Source organism: Oncorhynchus nerka, linkage group LG4 (assembly GCF_034236695.1).
Source record: "Oncorhynchus nerka isolate Pitt River linkage group LG4, Oner_Uvic_2.0, whole genome shotgun sequence".
In the NCBI taxonomy this organism is placed as follows: Eukaryota; Metazoa; Chordata; class Actinopteri; order Salmoniformes; family Salmonidae; genus Oncorhynchus; species Oncorhynchus nerka.
The window spans coordinates 46611149-46632605 of NC_088399.1; the positions used below are offsets into that span (position 1 = coordinate 46611149).

Below are 21457 nucleotides of genomic sequence, written 5' to 3' on the forward strand. Positions count from 1 at the left end.
AACTGCACATTTTAGTGGCCTTTTTATTGTCCCCAGCACATTGTGCTCCTGTGTAATGATCATGCTGTTTAATCAGCTTCTTGATAATCCATCCACCCAACAGGTGTGGCATATTTGGCAAACGAGACACTCACTAACAGAGATGTAACATTTCTGGGGTCTTTTTTATTTCAGCTCATGAAACATGGGACCAACACTTTACATGTTGCATTTTTATATTTTTGTTCAGTATATTTACCTAGTCTGCTTGTTCTGTGAGAAATGTTCCTCTCCAGGTGCATTCAAGTTACTAGTGCCATAGGGAGGGAGAACTGCATTCTGACCCAAGTTTTTACCAAGTTTTAATGGTGTTTGTTCCCAGTGTTCCTTTCTGAATTTATTTCTCAACTCTTAAATAAGTATAAACTGCACCATTTAAAAAAAATGTTAGACTGAGTGGTTTCTGTGAGAAATATAGGCAGGGGGCGTGTTACCCTAACAGGTATGTCTACGTTATATTCAGTGTGTTTATGCAAGTTTTTTTGGGGGACAGGGTGCATTCGGAAAGTTTTCAGACCCCTTGACTTTTTCCACATTTTGTTACATTACAGCCTTAGTCTAAAATGGTTTAAATAAATGTTCCTTATCAATCTACACACAATACCCCATAATGACAAAGCGAAAACAGGTTTTTAGAAATGTTTGCAAATCTATATAAAAATAAAACGCCTTATTCCAGACCCTTTTGCTACGAGACTCCTGTTTCCATTGATCATCCTTGATGTTTCTACAACTTGATTGGAGTCCACCTGGAAGACCCCCATGACATGTACAAAAAATGACTGGCAACATATTGCCGTTTGGCAAAGTATATACACGATCGCAAATACCACTCAAATCGACAGCAGTTCATTCAAAGCAAATGCGAAGTGTCACACAGCAAAAATCCCAACGATGGCGAGCGTGCTCCACCGTAAATGTTCATATTGCAAATGGACATAAAGTCAAGACCCAACGGTCAAATTTAGATTTTTTTTTTTATTATAAAAAACTCCCTCAAGTGCTTTCTGGACAGTTTTATTTTTTATTATTTCTTTTTAATTTTTTTGTTGTTGTCAATAATACATATATAACAACCATATGAACATACCTTAGCCCTTATGGGTTTTGTCCGTTTGCAATATATGACCTTAGGAAATCAAAATCCCAGTGAACCATGGCATAAGAAATGTCCAAATGCCATACATAGGTATTGAAAGTACCAAATCAGGGGGGGAGCTAGCATTTTGGAGTGAACTGCTGTGTGTGAGAGGCACCTGCAACTTTTTTGCAAAATAATCTAATTTAACCTACTTTATGGCACTTTTTACAACAAACATTTCTTTTTAATAAAATATTAACTTTTTATATGAAAATGCCGAGTAATAAGCGACCAAAGGACAATAAATCCACAGCGGAGGCCTACTCTCCACTAAACAACGAGACCGACATGGCGGAAGGCACATGCAACAACGTGACACTTAGAACTTACCTGGGCTTTGGGGGAGCTACGTGTTGCTATAGCTGAGGATCTTAAGGCCACTATTGCTGAACTGGACACCAAAATCGAGAGCATCATTCAAACGGTTGCTTCGCATGGCCAGTGTATTGTGGGCCTTGGGAAAGCTTCTGAATTCAACGCTGGTAGGATTGACGAGTTCGAGAAGCTATGCACGTCATTGCAGGATAGTGTGCAGAGGCTTTCTGTGAAAGTGGTGGACCTGGAGGCCGATCCAGACGTAATAACCTTTGCGTTGTTGGTCTGGCAGAGGGGGTAGAGGCGGGCTCTCGCCCCACCGACTTCTTCGCCAAGCTATTGAAGGATGCAATGGGATCGGATGTTTTGGCTTCGGATCCCCAGCTGGACCGTGCACATCGCTCCCTTGTCCCAGTACCTGGACCGGGTCAACGTCCTCGCCCAGTAATCATCTGTTGTCACAGTTTCAAGACAAAGGATCTTATCCTGCGTGAAGCTCGAATGAGGGGCAACCTGTCACATAAAGGGCACCCATTCCGTGTCCATGAGGATTATGCGCCCGATGTGGCAAAGCACCGCACCGACTACAGAGATGTCATGACCAAACTCTACAAACTCCATCTTCGCCCAGCCTTGCACTTCCCTGCAAGACTAAGAATTAGCCCGCCTTCCGGTGAGAAGATTTGGCTCTCCTCGGTTTTGCACGCAGAGAAGTTTATCCGGGGATATACGCCAATCCCTCGTACAGATTAGAATGCCTTGTCATTGTGTGTTAGGGTCTGCTCATGGACTTGAATCCATACTATACCATAATGGGTGAAACCGTATTAAACGGGCTCAACAAGGGCTACCGAACATGTAAGACGCTGAGCCGACCAATGGATGGCGGTCAGCTCTCATTTAATGTTAAATTCACTTTCATCCCGGCTGTGCTCAGAGCGATGCATATTTTTACTTCCAGGTTTGATCACTGACACCTTCGGATGGATATACTTCCCCCATTTTTGTTTCGTTATTTATTTTACAATCCTTACATTATTCTTATGAACATTTATTTATTGCTTGCAGGGGACTGGGGGTGATGGTTGGGAAGGGGCAGACACCTGGTTAGCAAGTTGATGTTTTGTGCCGTTCTGCCTTTGTCTAGCCGTGGGCCGCTCTCCCGACTAGAAAACGAGAGGCACAGTGATTCTGGTATGGAAAGGAATTCCCTTTCTACATAAAACCACTATTGCGGATAGAGGGTCGGTACGTGATCGTAATAGGAGAAATCCACTCTACCTCAGTAACTCTACTAAATATCTAAGGGCCAAACATTGATAACCCCTCTTTTTTCAAGAGTCCTTGCCCTGATTCCAGATATCTCCCATACTAACCTGGTCATTGGAGGGGACCTTAACTGTGTGCTAGACCAATATTTGGATAGATCCTCTACCCGGCGAACCCCTACCTCCTATTCAAGCGAATTCTTGAATACCTACGTAAAAAATTCTAACTTATTTGATATATGGAGGATCGCTAACCCTACGGGTAGGGAATACTCCTTTTACTCATGTTCACAATGTTTACACTCGAATTGACTACTTTTTGGTGGATGCTAGACTACTCCCCTATACCTGTAATGTGAGGTATCATGATATTATAATCTCGGACCACAGTCCTCACCTTTTCCCTGAGATTGGGTGACATTGTACCAAACGAGAGGGTCTGGAGGTTGAATCCTCAGCTCCCCACAGAACCAACATTCTGTGAATATCTTAAAGACCAAATTAAATTTTTCTTTGATACCAACGACAACACAGAGACCTCCCCAGCATTATTGTGGGAAACACTGAAGGCTTATCTGAGAGGCTGTATAATCTCCTTTCAGGCTGCCAGGAGTAGGCAAAACCGAGGAGAACTGGAGGGACAAATTCACTTACTGGATAGGGAGAATGCTAGCCATGCATCTATGGAGAAACATAAAAAATTACCTCTTTAAAATTTGAATATAATCAGATTCTCTCAGCTAAAATGGCTAAATCTTTTCTCTATGCCAAGCAAAAATATTTTGAGTTTGGTGACAAACCACACAAATTACTCACCAGACAACTTCGAAAAAATGAATGACAATGATTCACAAAGTTAAATCTGCATCTGGGAAATTATTCTCTTCCCCCAAAGACATCAATGACAGATTCCGTCGGTTTTATGAGACTATATACATCTAAAGCGGATCCTAACTCCTTAATTATGCAAACTTTTTTGGAGGACTAATCTTCCTGCCCTGAACCAGGAAGATTCTAACTTCCTGAATAAGGAAAGATCTCTTGATCAGCGGCAGGGAATGGGAGGCTAGTCAGGATCAAGGGAAAGATGAACTGAGCAAAGTACAGAGAGATCCTTGATGCTTTTACACCTGCATTGTTTGCTGTTTGGGGTTTTAGGCTGGGTTTCTGTGCAGCACTTTGAGATATCAGCTGATGTACGAAGGGCTATATAAATAAATTTGATTTGATTTGATGAAACCTGCTCCAGAGTGCTCGGGTCCTGAGACTGAGATGAAGGTTCACCTTCCAATAAGACAACTACCCTAAGCACACAGCTAAGACAACGCAGGAGTGCCTTCGGGACAAGTATCTGAATGTCCTTGAGCGGCCCAGCCAGAGCCTGGACTTGAACCCGATCGAGCATCGCTGAAGAAACCTGAAAATAGCTGTGCAGCGATAATCCCCATCCAACTTGACAGCGCTTGAGAGGATTTGCAGAGAAGAATGGGAGCCCCCCAGGTGTGCCAAGCTTGTAGAATCATACCTGTTACGAATCCCTTTTGGCCCGACAGTCTAGGGGGGATGGTAATGAGACCCGTAACATAACTCATGCAAATTATTATTGTGACAAAGTAAGTGTGAACGAAATATCTACCGTCAAACTCCAGGTTTATTTATAAACACACGGTAATGGGGGGAGCAGGAAAAGGGGCTGAGCTGGACCCAAGGAAAGAAACAATAAGTATTCAAAAACACCCCTAAGCTAGACTAGCCTACTTTAACAACAGCTAACTAACTAACCAAAAATACAGTGGGTGGTCCACCCAGTTCTAACTAGTGTATTTAACAAAGTTCACCTACGGGTAGTGTATGCCCATGGGCGACTTGTCTTGGTTTCCCCTTTTCCCACCAGCAAACAAACACCATAACCAAAAACAATACTCACAGGTGATGACAAAGTGCTATGAGGTGCTTAAACAAAAGAGAGGTTAAGACACAAAGCGAGAGTGAAACACAGACCTACAGACATGGCATTTACAGAGAGATTGAGCTAGAGATTGCTAGAGATCAAACAAATGATGGGGTTTTTAAACCATGGGGAAGGAACTGTGATAGGGTAGGAAATAGGAGGAGGTGTGTCTTCTGATTGATGATTGATTGTTGACTGATTGGGGAGTGATGGTTTTCACCTGTGAGGGGAGAAGGAGAGAAAAGAAACACACACAGGATACACACACACACACAGGATAACTGTATCCGTAACAATACCCAAGAAGACTCGAGGCTGTAATCGCTGCCAAAGGGGCTACACAACAAAGTTGAGTAAAGGGTCTAAATACTAATCTAAATGTGATATTTATGTTTTAGCCAAATAGGGTAACTGCAGATGGGCAACAACATGCTTCAGCCTATTTATTTATAGCCACTATGCTGCATCAGTTAGGCTACAGGTGATAATGCTTATTGCTAATAGCATACCTGATCATATGGACCATGCATAGGCTATATGTGTGGTCCAATATGAAAACATATTATATATGTATTATATATATATATATATATATATATATATAACATAATTTTACCAGTATGTTATTTCAGGAGGTGGAACTTTTAAACTAGATGGTGTCTGCATAATTTTATTTTTATTTTGGAGTGGACTGGACCCCGACAGTGGAGGCTGCTGAGGGGAGGATGGCTCATAGTAATGGCTGGAATGGAGTCCATGGAATGGTATCAACCACATATGTTTTCTACCATTCAATTGACTCTATTCTAGCCATTCTTATGAGCTGCCCCCCGTGACTTTTTCCTCCCACTGCTCTACATTTTTTCCAGAGCAAACACTGTTTTGCTGTTTTAAAGCCAATTTCCTGGAATTCTACACATTTTGCCCTGTCTCGTGTTCATATGATACTTTAGTGACTCCACACAATTTATTGGGGCCCCCCTGGTGGTTGAGGCCTCATGGGAACATAATCTGGTCATGATAACTGCAGTTAACCTAACTTACCTTGCTAACATGGGATAGTTTTGAACAGGCTATAATTAATGGCCGATACAACTCCCCTCAATACAATACTAGCCTCGCTCTGTACAAGAAAATGCTAGAAAGGCCGACTCCGTGGATTGACAACAGCCAAGGTGTGGGAAACCAGATTAATTTGTATTGAGTGAACTGTCCATTTTTTTATGTTAACATTCTGTCATAAATCTTCCTAACTGTTATGCATGAACTTTTGTTTGTTATGATTTATAAAACTAAATCAAGTCATCTTTAATCATTCAGGAGGGGAACATGCCACTGGAGGAGCTGCTGGCTATGTATAGATACGAAGCATCAATTGGCACCGCTGGAGGGTCCAGTGTGGGCGGCTCTTCTGTTGAACTTACGGACGAGCTACCTGATATGACATTAGATAAAGTAAGTAAGCACCGTGTCAATTTTGTACGTTGGACTTCGTCTTCTGTAATATTACCATTCAGTTATCCCACCTGCAGTGAAAACATATTTGTAAACAAATTGTTAGTAGGTTGTGAGAGGGCTTTCCTTTTAAAATAATTTGCCTCGGATTCACTGTTGGATGCTGGGGGTTTCATTGTTGGATACTGGGGGTGTCCTTGTGATGACATCCTGAACATTGTAAGTCGCTCTGGATAAGAGCGTCTGCTAAATGACTTAAATGTAAATGTAAATGTACTTCACTCTTTTTCCAAAAGTTTCAGCGAAACCATCGTTTTAATGTATTATATATACTACCGGTCAAAAGTTTTAGAACACCTACTCATTCAAGGGTGTTTTTTTTATTTTTACTATTTTATACATTGTAGAATAATAGTGAAGATATCAAAACAATGAAAAAACAAATATGGAATCATGTAGTAACCAAAAAAGTGTTAAACAAATCCAAATATATTTGAGATTCTTCAAATAGCCACCCTTTGCCTTGATGACAGCTTTGCACACTCTTGGCATTCTCTCAACCAGCATCACCTGGAATGCTTTCCCAACAGTCTTGAAGGAGTTCTCACATATGCTGAGAACTTGTTGGCTGCCTTTCCTTCACTCTGCGGTCCAACTCATCCCAAACCATCTTAATTTGGTTGAAGTCAGGGGATTGTGGAGACCAGGTCATTTGATGCAGCACTCCACTACTCTCCTTCTTGGTCAAATAGCCCCTACACAGCCTGGAGGTGTGTTGGGTTGTTGTCCTGTGGAAAAACAAATAATAGGGCCTCCCGGGTGGTGCAGTGGTTAAGGGCGCTGTACTGCAGCGCCAGCTGTGCCATCAGAGTCCCTGGGTTCGCGCCCAGGGTCTGTCGTAACCGGCCGCGACCGGGAGGTCCGTGGGGCGACGCACAATTGGCCTAGCGTCGTCCGGGTTAGGGAGGGCTTGATCGGTAGGGATATCCTTGTCTCATCGCGCACCAGCGACTCCTGTGGCGGGCCGGGCACAGTGCGCGCTAACCAAGGTTGCCGGGTGCACGGTGTAGCCTCCGACACATTGGTGCGGCTGGCTTCCGGGTTGGATGTGCGCTGTGTTAAGAAGCAGTACGGCTGGTTGGGTATCGGAAGACACATGACATTCAACCTTCGTCTCTCCCGAGCCCGTACGGGAGTTGTAGCGATGAGACAAGATAGTAGCTACTACAATAATTGGATACCACGAAATTGGGGAGAAAAAGGGGTAAAATAATAGTCCCACTAAGTCTAAACCAGATGGGATGGCGTATCGCTGCAGAATGCTGTGGTAGCCATGCTGTTTAAGTGTGCCTTGAATTCTAAAGAAATCTCTGACAGTGTCAACAGTAAAGCATCACCACAGCATAACTCCACCTCCATGCTTTACGGTGGGAAATACACATGCAGAGATCATTCGTTCACCCACATTGCGTCTCACGAAAACACGGCGGTTGGAACCACCACCATTTCCACTGGTCTAATGACCATTGCTTGTGTTTCTTGGCCCAAGTAAGTCTCTTCTTGTTATTGGTGTCCTTTTAGTAGTGCTTTATTTGCAGCAATTTGACCATGAAGGCCTGAAGGTTTCATCATAGTGCTTGATGGATTTTGCGACTGCACAAGTTCTTCAAAAAAAATTAATTGACTGACCTTCGTGTCTTGAAGTAAGGATGGACTGTTTCTCTTTGCTTATTCGAGCTGTTCTTGCCATAATATGGACTCGGCCTTTTACCAAATAGCCCTATCTTCTGTATTCCCCCCCCCCACTTTGTCACAACACAACTGATTGGCTCAAACGCATTAAGAAGAAAGTTAATTTGTGACTTTTTTTGAAGAATCTCAAATATAAAGTATGTTTTGATTTGTCATTTTTTTGGTTACTACATGATTCCATATGTGTTATTTCGTAGTTTTGAACTCTTGAATGAGTAGGTGTTCTAAAATGTTTGACTGGTAGTGTATGTAGTGTATGTATTGACTTATTGGTGTATTTTAATCAGGAAGAAATAGCCAAAGATCTTCTGTCAGGTGACGATGAAGAAACACAGTCCTCAGCTGATGACCTCACACCCTCGGTGACATCCCATGAAACCAGTGATTTCTTCCCCAGAACACTACGTTGTAAGTTTAACATTGGGATCATTCACTTCCTTGAACTGTGGAAAGCTTCCTTTTTGTTTCCCTATAATGCTACCACTGACATGCATCATCTGACATCAGTGCATTTAGCAACCTGAAATATATTGTGAGATTTAAGTCCTAATGTAAAAGGTTTGTGGTAAAGTGTAATGGTAGTGTCCGCGATACAAATTTCGGAAAGTAGCATATCGAGCTGACTTTGGCAACAACGAGAAGTGAGAGGCTAATCTCCTCCACTGTTTTTCCATGCAGCTATCACTTCGTAGCAGAGTGAAGCAAACTCCCATGTGTGTGCAGATGCTCTGTGTGGGTGCTAACAAGTGTGGTATCATGTTTCTGCAATATTTTTATTTATTTCATACTGCTGCTCGTATCGCTGTTTCACAGTTTAAGTTGACACCCCCTATGCACTGCAGTCCCATTTACTTCCCTCAACTTCTACTATCTGCTTCTCTAGCTAATGCTATTTACGATGGAGACAAGGAATCGGAGGGTGAGGAAGATGGTGTGTGTCCTGAGGACACCAGGAAGGTGTGTATTTTAGTGCTTCTCATGATCAGTCATTTCTCCACCGACTCCTAGTAGATGAGGCTCATGACACGTGGATGGCTTGTTACACTGCAAATGTCAACATAATGGTATTTAAAAATCTGATTTCAAAGGAAATCATGGTCGGGTCCCAGTATCAAGCTGAAATCCCTGCCCTTGTCTGTTACTACGATGCCAATGAAAAAGGTCAGTGTATGTGAGATACCAAATATACATTTAGAATTTCTCTCGCACACTCCACTCACTCTAGCTCTCTTGAAGATCAACTCTGAATTTAAATTGATTTTTTTTGTCCTTTCCAAGGCATTGTATTAGCTTGTGAAGTGGTGCAATTCAATGTTAAGATGTTGAACAGATATCAGTTTACTTGATTTGATATTTGTTCAATATATGTACAAAATCTGTTCAGTTACTGTATGTAACGTCATATTCAACAGATATGATGTAAAGGTAGGAAACTTCCTTCAAAGCTTCCAAGTGTTGTCCTTGTCTAAAAATGTATCCTCCTAGTGTATGAGAATGAAGACCAGTTGCTATGGCAACCTGATGCCCTGCCGGAGCGGACAGTGAAAGACTTCCTGCATGACACTTCCGCCCTAGTAGTTAATGGGAAGGTGGGGCCTGCGCTGGAGAGTGGTCTCGTTCAAGACAACGAGCAGGTACATTTTTCTTTCTTTCTCTCTTGTTCTCTAGCTCTCTTAACTGATTAGTGTTATGTGTCCCTCCCAAGGCCTTGTATGAGCTTGTGAAGTGTAACTACACCGTCCATGATGCACTGGAGCGTTATCGCCGGAGTGAAAAGTCCTCTGAGGGTAAGTTGACATTTTTACACACCGATTCATATTGTATTAAAACAGTGGAGTAAAAATAAATGTTCCACCTTTTGATTTCAGGTGAAATGCCTCCCTGGTCAGAAGAAGAATGCAGAAACTTTGAACTTGCGCTCCTCCTTTATGAGAAGAACTTTCACCTCATCCAGAAACATAAGGTAAGACCAGTCTTATCAATACAGTAGGACTTCAAAGATACAATGATGTCGGGAATGGAGGTCGTTCGGGAACACTGAAATATCTACAACTTTGAAATTAATTTAAAAACAAACAAACAAACCAAAATTCTATACAGGAACTGTTTTTTTTTTCTTTCGCCAAGGACTATGCTTAGTCTGGAAAACCAGCCCTGAGTTTTGTAGCTTCTGAAGTTCTACTTGTGGTTCAATGCCAGTCATGTTCTTGATACAGGACTTGATACATCTCTCCATTTAACCCTTCACCTACTCTTTCTCCTTCAGGTGAATACAAGGACAGTCGCTGAATGTGTCGCCTTCTACTACATGTGGAAAAAGTCGGAACGATTTGACTTCTTTGTCCAACAGAACCGGTTTGGGAAAAAGAAGTATAGCAGCTACCCTGGTGTAACGTGAGTGCCCCTTTGTCATGGATTGACCTCGCATTTTGTCTGATGTTAACCCAGAAAGTGTCTTTCCCTCTCTTCTGCCAAAGTACAATGGGATCATTCCCGCACAGGCACGCAGCTCCCCTTGGACCGCTGCGCAGAAGCAATTCAAGCCCACGCCGAGATGCACGAGATTAAATATCAACGTTTCGCTCTGCTGTGGGAATTGTGCTCGAATCAATGCAATATTAGGCACTTTCAATGTAACATACCGAAACAAAATGAGCTATGCAAGACTTGGTATGGTATGCAAAACTAACTGTGCAAGAGATTTTATTGTAGGCAGAGGGCATTGGTTTAGGGTTCTATTGCATTGACAAGCACGACTCAGGCCCGTACTCTACACAGACCAGTGTTTCATAACGAATCAGAGCTGCAGTAGGCCTATATGCAAATAGCCATTGCCATATACAGTATGGATATGTGCCATTCACTTTGAACTGGATTGTGTTTACAGCATGAGCGGTAGTGAGTTAGTTGTGAGATCAAAGTGAGAGCTTTGTTCATATTCTTTGTTAGTTAGTGAGTTAGCCCAGTTATAGCTAATTTCTAGTCAACAATGGGGGTGTGGTTGCTTCCTACAAGAGGACACAATGTGGTCTTGTCTGAAGGACAAGTGGATAATAAGGTTAATTTTAAGCCCTGCATGTTTTTTTTCTCCAAAAGTACATTGAACACCACACATTTGCTGCTACTATAGGCTGAATGCTTTTTAGAATGTTGTGGGATGCATTTTTTTATCAATTGTTTTTGATGGTAGGCCACCCTGTTAGGCCTACATTATGATCAAATAGTCACAGTAGCCTACTTGGCCACTGTTCAAACGAACTAAAGCAGGTACAGCCTCAGTGTTCACAGTAAACAATCACAGGAAGTTGCACAGCATTTTTAAATCAAATTTTATTTGTCACATGTGCCATGAAGTGCTTACTTACAAGCCCTTAACCATCAATGCAGTTCAAGAAATGGAGTTAATCAAATATTTACTAAATAAACAAAAGTTTTTTTTTAAAGTGAAAAAAATCGAATCAATCAAAAAGCAACACAAGAAATGTGTTACCGAGTCAATGTGCAGGTTAGGTTAGTCGAGGTAATTTGTAAAGTGACTAGATAATAAACGGCGAGTAGGGGTCAATGTAAATAGTCTGGGTGGCCATTTGATTAGTTTAGTTCAGCAGTCTTATGGCTTGGGGTAGAAGCTGTTAAGGAGCCTTTTGATCCTAGACTTGGCGCTCCGGTACTGCTTGCCGTGCAGTAACAGAGAACATTCTATGACTTGGGAGACTGGAGTCTTTGACAATTTTTAGGGCCTTCCTCTGACACTGTCTCGTCCTGGATGGTTGAAAGCGTGGCCCCGGTGATGCACTAGGCTGTACACACTACCCTCTGTTATGCCTTATGGTCAGATACCGAGCAGTTTCCATACCAGCCAGTGATGCAACTGGCAAGGTGCATCTCGACGCTGTAGAACTTTTTGATGATCTGGCGTCCCATACCAAATGTTTTCAGTATCCTGGGGGGAAAAAGGTGGTGTGCCCTCTTCACAACTGTCTTGGTGTGTTTGGACCATGATAATTTGGTGTCATGGAGTGGGTTAAAATCTTCCAAGAAGTGACAGGGATGTCAAAATGCTGAAATTTTGCACTTTAACTAACGTTAGCCTTTATTCATAAAAAAAAATCTGATTTTATTGAGTTCTCCATCTGGTCAATATTAAAGGGCACTTAATTTAATATAACAGGCTTTTAAAATTCTATATTGGTATATATTCTCTACTTAAAATATCAAAGGGATGCAAAAGGCACTAATTTTGTGGAGAGACCCAATGAAGTATTGTTGCAATGTCTTTTGGAGGAACAATATGGGTTGTCTCATAACTAGCTTTTGTAGTTAAAACCTCTCCAGGGTATGTGGGACGCTAGCGTCCCACCTGGCCAACATCCGGTGAAATTGCAGTGCGCCAAATTCAAAAACAGAAATACTCATAATAAAAATTCATAAAACATACAAGTGTTCTACATCGGTTTAAAGATTAACTTCTTGTTAATCCAACCGTTGTCAGATTTCAAAAAGGCTTTACGGTGAAAGTTGCAAAAATTCTAAAATGTTTGCCTAATTTCAGTTTGACAAAACAAGCATGGTGTAAGAAATACTTTTCACATATAAACTACTGTTAATTTTTTCAATAACCCAAATTATAATTTTCTGCTGTTTTGAAGAACTAAACTTTGAGGGGCCAATCTGCAGGTCAAACAACAAGGCAACTAACCTGCCACCTTTTTGGATAAACCTCTTAGGGATGGGCCTAGAGAAATGTAACCACTCTTAAATTCATAGACTGACTTATGGGATGCAAGGACTGACCAACCATGAGTTCAAATTAATGATAGTTTAATCATGTTTTGAAGCTATACAGTGTTTGTTTACATTGAAATTTTTTAGCTTATTTTTGGTTCTGATGGGTTAAACAGTTTAACCACAGATGTGCCAGATATTTCACTGAATTTATAAATGTGAAGCATTCAGTTGGCTTTTCCACTCAATACAAAATATGGTGATGAGAGGAAGCCTAGTGACCCGGCAGTGGGAGAAGGAACGATATGGATTTTGGCCGACATTCTGCAAATTTTCTCATCAATGAAACATTTCCATTCAATTTTCTGTTTCCAAAACTAGAATCTGTAACATGGTGGACTGCGTTTTGTAGACTTTGCCAAAGTAAAAAGGGCGAATTGAGTTATTGCACACCCACACTTCATAGTAGGTATTCCCTAACAGAAATATGCAAATAAATGCTGAAACACACCAATAGGATCTCACTAACTCATTCTTGGCTCTGCCCACCTCCTTACTTGTTTTGCCCACTTTGATAATTTCTTTCCCATTGGAAACCTGGTCGTTCCCTGGGTTGTTCCCAATTTTAAAAAATAAAATCTTGGTCCAATAATCTTGGTCCAATAAATTCTGTTCTTCGACCAATCGATTGCTCAATTTGTGTATTTTTCAATATATAGACACAGTTGATTTTATTAAAACACACAGGCTATGTGTTTTAATCAAATCAACTACAGTGCATTCGGAAAGTATTCAGACCACTTCACTTTTGCCACATTTTGATACGTTACAGCCTTATTCTAAAATTGATTAAAAATTGTTACCTCAATCTACACAAAATACCCCATAGTGGCAAAGCAAAAACAGAATTGTAAACATTTTAAATTATTATAAATACATTTTATCACATTTACGTAAGTGTTCAGACCCTTTACTCAGTACTTTGTAGAAGCACCTTTGGCAGCTATTACAGCTTCAAGTCTTCTTTGGTATGGCGCTACAAGCTTGGCACACCTGTATTTGGGGAGTTTTCCCCCATTCTTCTCTGCAGATCCTTTCAAGCTCTGTCAGGTTGGATGGGGTGTGTTGCTGCACAGCTATTTTCAGTTCTCTCCAGAGATGTTCGATCGGGTTCAAATTCGGGCTCTGGCTGGGCCGCTCAAGGACATTCAGAGACTTGTCCCGAAGCCACTCCTGCGTTGCCTTGGCTGTGTGCTTATGGTTGTTGTCCTATTGGAAGGTGAACCTTCGCCCCAGTCTTAGGTCCTGAGGACTTTGGAGCAGGTTTTCATCAAGGATCCCTCTGTACTTTGCTCTGTTCATCTTCCCCTTGATCCTGACTAGTCTCCCATGCCCTGCCACTGAAAAACATCCCCAGAGCATGATGCTGCCACCACCATGCTTAACCGTAGGAATGTTATTGGCCAGGTGATGAGCAGTGCCTGGTTTCCTCCAGATGATGTCTTATCCATATTTTTTGAAACGTCACTGTCTGTTAGGGGCTCGTAAGTAAGCATTTCAGTGTAGGGTCTACTATACCTGTTGTATTCGGCGCATGTGACTAATCAAATTTGATTTAATGTGACGCTTGGCATTCAGGTCAAAGAGTTCAATCTTGGTTTCATTAGACCAGATCATCTTGTTTCTCATGGTCTGAGTCCCTTAGGTGCCTTTTGGCAAACTCTATAAGCGGCCTGTCGTGCCTTTTACTGAGGAGTGGCTTCCATCGGGCCACTCTACAATAAAAGCCTAATTGGTGCAGCGCTGCAGAGATGGTTGTCCTTCTGGAAGGTTCTCCCATCTCCACAGAGGAACTCTGGAGCTCTGTCAGAGTGACCTTCGGGTTCTCTTCCCCGGTTTGGTCAGGCTGTCAGCTCTTGGAAGAGTCTTGGTGGTTCAAACCTCTTCCATTTTAAAGGGCAATGGAAACACTATGATTTAGAAAGCAAGCTAACTGTAAATCGCCATATTGGCATTGTGTCACTGGCAGGAGACAATTTTGGAACTCCCAAAAATAGCTGAATTTACAGAGTAGCTCCGAGTCTGATAATGAGTTTATTACAGAGAATGAAATAATGTTAGCTAGGGAGCAAATAAAACTACTGAAGCCGTTCATGTTTGAGCCGGTCGTTGTCCCTGATCAGAGTTCGTTCTCGTAACAGTAACGTCAGCTAGAGGGTCGGCGTAGGCAAACATAAACTGGTGTGAGTGGGAATGCTGCCAGATAATGGCTTGTGTGTGTGTTGTAGAGGGATGGTGGCGATACAGCACAAAATCCCAGCGGATGGTGGCTGTGTTACATCCAGTCAATCTGTCTGGATGGCGATGTATTTATTGGCTGTGTCACTAATCCTTATGAAGGACTTCCTGGCAGAGAGGTTACTCGACCAGTCAGAAGCAGATATGCCAGTTTAAATAATTGGTGAAATTTTGCTTGACTATAAATTTAAGGTTTATATCAGTAGTGGATAGGTGCTTATATACTCAGAAAAGAATCATCCCTTTTTCAGGACCCTGTCTTTCAAAGATAATTAGTAAAAATCCAAATAACTTCACAGATCTTCATTGTAAAGGGTTTAAACACTGTTTCCCATGCTTGTTTAATGACAGCATTTGTGGAACAGTCATTAAGACCCTAACAGCTTACAGACGGTAGGCAATTAATGTCAGTTACGAAAACTTAGGACACAGAGGCCTTTCTACTGACTCTGAAAAACACCAAAAGAAAGATGCCCAAGGTCCCTGTTCATCTGTGTGAACGTGCCTTAGGCATGCTGCAGGGAGGCATGAGGACTGCAGATGTGGCCAGGGCAATAAATTGCAATGTGGCAGACCACGTGTAACAACACCTGCATAGGATCGGTACATCCGAATACCACACCTGCAGGTCAGGTACAGGATGGCAACAACTGCCCAAGTTACACCAGGAACGCACAATCCCGCCATCAGTGCTCAGACTGTCTGCAATAGGCTGAGAGATGCTGGACTGGGGGCTTGTAGGCCTAATTCAAGGCAGGTCCTCACCAGATATCATCGGAAACAATGTCGCCTATGGGCACAAACCCACCGTCGCTGGACCATACAGAACTGGCTAAAAGTGATCTTCACTGACGAGTCACGGTTTTCTCTCACAAGGGGTGGTGGTCGGATTCACATTTATCGTCGAAGGAATGAGTGTTCTATGGAGCGGGATCGATGTGGAGGGTCTGGGGCGGTGTGTCACCACATCATCGGACTGAGCGTGTTGTCATTGCAGGCAATCTTAAAGCTGTGTGTTACAGGGAAGACATCCTCCTCCCTCATGTGGTACCCTTTCTGCAGGCTCATCCTGACGTGACCCGTCAGCATGACAATGCACCACTCACAGAACGAGCAGTATGGCTGATTTCCTGCAAGACAGGAATGTCAGTGTTCTGCCATGGCCAGCGAAGAGCCTGGATCTCAATCCCATTGAGCACGTCTGGGACCTGTTGGATCGGAGGGTGAAGGCTAGGGCCATTCCCCCCAGAAACATCTGGGAACCTGCAGGTGCCTTTATGGAAGAGTGGGGTAACATCTCACAGCAAGAACTAGCAAATCTGGTACAGTCCATGAGGAGTACTTACTGCAGCTGGTGGCCACACCAGATACTGACTGTTACTTTTGTTTTGACCCCTCCCCCCCTTTGTTCAGGGACATGTTATTCTATGTCTGTGGAACTTGTTCAGTTTTTCTCAGTTGTTGAATCTTGTTATGTTCAAACAAATATTTACACATGTTGCGTTTGCTGAAAATAAACTCCGTTTTGAGTTGGTTTTTGTGAATGAAGAATTTGTTTTTCATACAAGATTTCTCAAGTAAGCCCAATCCAATCTGTTCTGGATGTTCCAATCTGAGTTCTGGATAAACTTCATTAGTGTAGTTAGACCACTGGGAACGGCTTTGATCGTAGAAATAAACGCTCTGAAAGGTATTGGAAACTCTTTCAATGTTAGAAATTGTTCATATGTGAGAATATTACCCTTGTTGTCGAAAACATTAAGAACAAAGTCTATATTCCTCACGCCAACTGGGGTAGAACAATGACTTATTCCTTAGTTATGTCTGAATTATTCAACAAAAGAGCTTTATGCGGGGAAAAATTGTGCAGAAAACATATTTTCCAGGCCATTAAAGCTTGTTGGTGAAACCTAGCCAATTTAGCGGTTAATCTTTCAGGAATATAGTTACATTTCTGAATTACCTCCCAATTTATTAAACACATTATTTGAAATGAAATACCATATTGAATCAGTATTTATCAAACATCTTTTCAACCAGTTGATCTTGAAAGTGTTATTTATGTCAACAAAATCCAACACTTGCAGACCGCCTTCAGCTCTTTTATTAGAAAGGACTGACTTTTAGTTTGAGACTTATTTTTCCAGATGAAGTCAAGAAAGGTCTTATTAATCTCTTTACAAGTAAGCAGGATTTACAAATATAGATGATGAGGGGTACACAAAACAAGACTGTCCCTCTCTCTGCCTTGGACAGAAGTACTCTCCCAAGTATAGAAAGATCTCTTTATAGCCAATTATTAAATATATTTTTGTTTTTCTTAATTTTAGGAGAGAAATTCATGTTGTTTTTTTGACGTATGTTGTCCTAAATATTTAACGCAGTCCTTTACAGGAATATTTTCTATTTATCAGAGTCAAATAAACATAAGATTTCACATTTAGAAACATTCAGTTTTAATCCTGATGCAATAGAAAATGCAGTTATAGCATTAAGGGCGTGGGCGACCTGTCTCTTAAGAAAAGAGGAGTATCATCAGCCAGTTGGGAAATGTTGATTTCTTTGTTAAAAATGGTTAAGCCATATACATTTGCATTATTCAGAATATCTAGAGATAGAAGTTCCACAACCAAAATTAATAAAAATGGCGAACTTGGGCATCCCTGTCGTACACTTCTGTTGATACTGAATCTTTTGGAAGTATTAATATTTAGTAACACAAATCTATTTATATATTTTGTAAAACATGCGAATGACTTTGATAAACCTTTTGGATTTGGTGAAAATTCTAAGTGACCCAAAGAGAAATTTGTGTTCAATTGTGTCAAAGGCTTTACAGAAGTCCAAAAATAAGACAACCTTCAATTGCATCTGAATAATCTATAAGGTCTAAGACTAAACAAATGTTAGAGCTTATGTGACAACCCTTCATTAATCCTGTTTGAGTCTCATTTATAATGGTATCTATTCCTTTCTTTAACCTGTTGAGTGTAGGGGACAGTCTTTTGAAATTTGGAAGAAAAACGTACCCAAATGAAACTGCCTATTTCTCAGACCCAGAAGCTAGAATATGCATATTTTAATTGGCAGATTAGGATAGAAAACATTCTGAAGTTTCCAAAACTGTCAAAATATTGTCTGTGAGTATAACAGAACTGATATTGCAGGCGAAAACCTGGGGAAAATCCAACCCGGAAGTGCTGTTATTCCTGAAAGCACTCTGTTCCATTGCCTGCCTTCGCTCCATTTAAAAGGGATATCAACCATATTCATTTTCCTATGGCTCCCACATGTTGTGAACAGTCTTTAGATAGTTTCAGGCTTTTATTTTGAAAAATGAGCGAGAAAGATCACATCGCGTCATTGTATAGCTGGGTGCCAGCAGCGTTTTGCATGCGGAACAGCTTGGAGCAGACATTTTCTCTCCTATTGAAGAAGTGAAATATTCTCGATTATTGAAATATTATCGATTTATATATTGTAAAAACAACCTGACGATTAATTATAAAAAAACGTTTCTAACTATAAACAGAATTTATTTGCAAATTATGGTGGAAAATAAGTATTTGGTCAATAACAAAAGTTTATCTCAATACTTTGTTATATACCCTTTGTTGGCAATGACAGGTCAAATGTTTTCTGTAAGTCTTTACAAGGTTTTCACACACTGTTGCTGGTATTTTGGCCCATTCCTCCATGCAGATCTCCTCTAGAGCAGTGATGTTTTGGGGCTGTTGCTGGGCAACACGGACTTTCAACTCCCTCCAAAGATTTTCTATGGGGTTGAGATCTGGAGACTGGCTAGGCCACTCCAGAACCTTGAAATGATTCTTACGAAGCCACTCCTTCGTTGCCCGGGCGGTGTGTTTGGGATCATTGTCATGCTGAAAGACCCAGCCACATTTCATCTTCAATGCCCTTGCTGATGGAAGGAGGTTTTCACTCAATCTCACGATACATGGCCTCATTCATTCTTTCCTTTACACGGATCAGTCGTCCTGGTCCCTTTGCAGAAAAACAGCCCCAAAGCATGATGTTTCCACCCCCATGCTTCACAGTAGGTATGGTGTTCTTTGGATGCAATTCAGCATTCTTTGTCCTCCAAACACGACGAGTTGAGTTTTACCAAAAAGTTATATTTTGGTTTCATCTGACATTCATATGTCATTCTCCCAATCTTCTTCTGGATCATCCAAATGCTCTCTAGCAAACTTCAGACGGGCCTGGACATGTACTGGCTTAAGCAGGGGGACACGTCTGGCACTGCAGGATTTGAGTCCCTGGCGGTGTAGTGCTACTGATGGTAGGCTTTGTTACTTTGGTCCCAGCTCTCTGCAGGTCATTCACTAGGTCCCCCCGTGTGGTTCTGGGATTTTTGCTCACCGTTCTTGTGATCATTTTGACCCCACTGGGTGAGATCTTGCGTGGAGCCCCAGATCGAGGGAGATTATCAGTGATCTTGTATGTCTTCCATTTCCTAATAATTGCTCCCACAGTTGATTTCTTCAAACCAAGCTGCTTACCTATTGCAGATTCAGTCTTCCCAGCCTGGTGCAGGTCTACAATTTTGTTTCTGGTGTCCTTTGACAGTTCTTTGGTCTTGGCCATAGTGGAGTTTGGAGTGTGACTGTTTGAGGTTGTGGACAGGTGTCTTTTATACTGATAACAAGTTCAAACAGGTGCCATTAATACAGGTGATGAGTGGTGGACAGAGTAGCCTCTTAAAGAAGAAGTTACAGGTCTGTGAGAGCCAGAAATCTTGCTTGTTTGTAGGTGACCAAATACTTATTTTCCACAATTTGCAAATAAATTCATTAAAAATCCTACAATGTAATTTTCTGGATTTTTTTTCTCATTTTGTCTGTCATAGTTGAAGTGTACCTATGATGAAAATTACAGGCCTCATCTTTTTAAGTGGGAGAACTTGCACAATTGGTGGCTGACTAAATACTTTTTTGCCCCACTTATACATGACAAAAGATGAAAATAGAATTGTCAAGTTTAACAGTTACTTTGCTCATCTCCATCTTGTGAAGATGTGGATTCTAGAATGTTACCTTCAAACTTGTGAATAAGTTTCAAAACACCAGCAGAATGGTTTGATCCATGACTGAAATAGGCTGTCTCCCCATTGTGATTTCCAAAATTTCAAATCACATTCACCCGACAAAATCTGCGTTACTGCGTTTACAATATAAAAATAAGGCTTTCCTTTTTGTAAGATCTCTCGAACCCCTAGCATTCAGACTAACGATACTGAGTGAGTTTAACAAACTCCTGCATTAAAAAGAGAGAGAACACAAATTAGATAACAGAAGTAGTAATGTGAACAATAAAACAAACCAGTGAACCTTGAGAGGATTACTCAAACTACACTCAGCTGAGGTAGGTGGTTAACAGTATAACAAATCTATTTACTTCCTTTTCTTTTTTTTTAGTTGGCAAGTGTTCATCAGTTGTAGTTCAAACGGTACATTTACTCGTGGCAGTACTTATAGTTCCAGTTTGGTTAATGTCAACAGTTACCCAGTAATTATTCTTCCTTGGATAAACGCGTGTTGGCCCTTGAACCCAGCTTTCTTTCCTTTTGTCATGCCTTCTGTATAAGTTTCTCCCTGGCAATCTGATCCTGCGGTATCAGAGCTTCTTTGATGCGGAGCTTCTTCTCGTCCAGAAACTTGTTACCCTTTGCCATTTTCCAGATGATGTCTCTGTAGTGACGCATAGTTAAGCACAAGATGACATTGCGAGGGGGTCCATCAGATCTTAGTTTCCCAAGTCGATGTACCACGTCGATCACGTCTCTTAGCTTGTCTTTTATGCACGGAGCCACCATTCCCAGGATATTAATGACTGCTTCACGAATATCCTCTCCCTCTATCTTTTACCCCTTGGATTTTCATGTTTCCATCCGCGAGGGTATCTTTTGAAGTTCGTATACATTCTCACGCAGCTCATTATTTTGGGATTGCAGTTTCTTCAACTCATTCTCTAGGAACGTTATCTTTTCCTTGTTCTCGCTCACAATTTTGAGTAGCTGACTGATAGTTTCTGACAAATGATCGATCTTTGATGTTTCTTCGGTAGCCCACTCTATGATGGACACTTTGGAGAGCGTAGCATCTTGTTTAGTAGACGGGGACTGGATTGCAGAGAAGTTCAGACATGGAAATGTCATCTTTCATTTTTTTCACCTGTGGATTTTTAATTGGTGTCTGAGGTTGCAAGGATTTCATCCTGGTCAGTTTTGTTCTTTCTCTTGCTTGAGTTCGTGGCTTCTTATGTATCCATGCTACTCTGGTTCTCGTTGTGGCTAGCTAGCATGTCTGCCGTCTTCTGTGAGACTTGAATATTCTGTGTACTATTGTCTTTCTGTCGTTCTTCCCATTCAACTTGACAAAAACGTGGAGTGGTTGAAAAACAAGTTTTAATGACTAGTCAACCATAAAGGTCTGATTGGTATAGTGCTGCAGAGATGGTTGTCCTTCTGGAAGGTTCTCCCATCTCTACAGA

The 21457-nt window shown here is 41.4% G+C and overlaps 1 pseudogene; it reads left to right on the top strand.

Annotated features, from left to right (window-relative positions):
- LOC115128087 (mesoderm induction early response protein 3-like) overlaps positions 1-21457 on the top strand; it is a 41682-nt pseudogene that overhangs the window by 12963 nt on the left and 7262 nt on the right.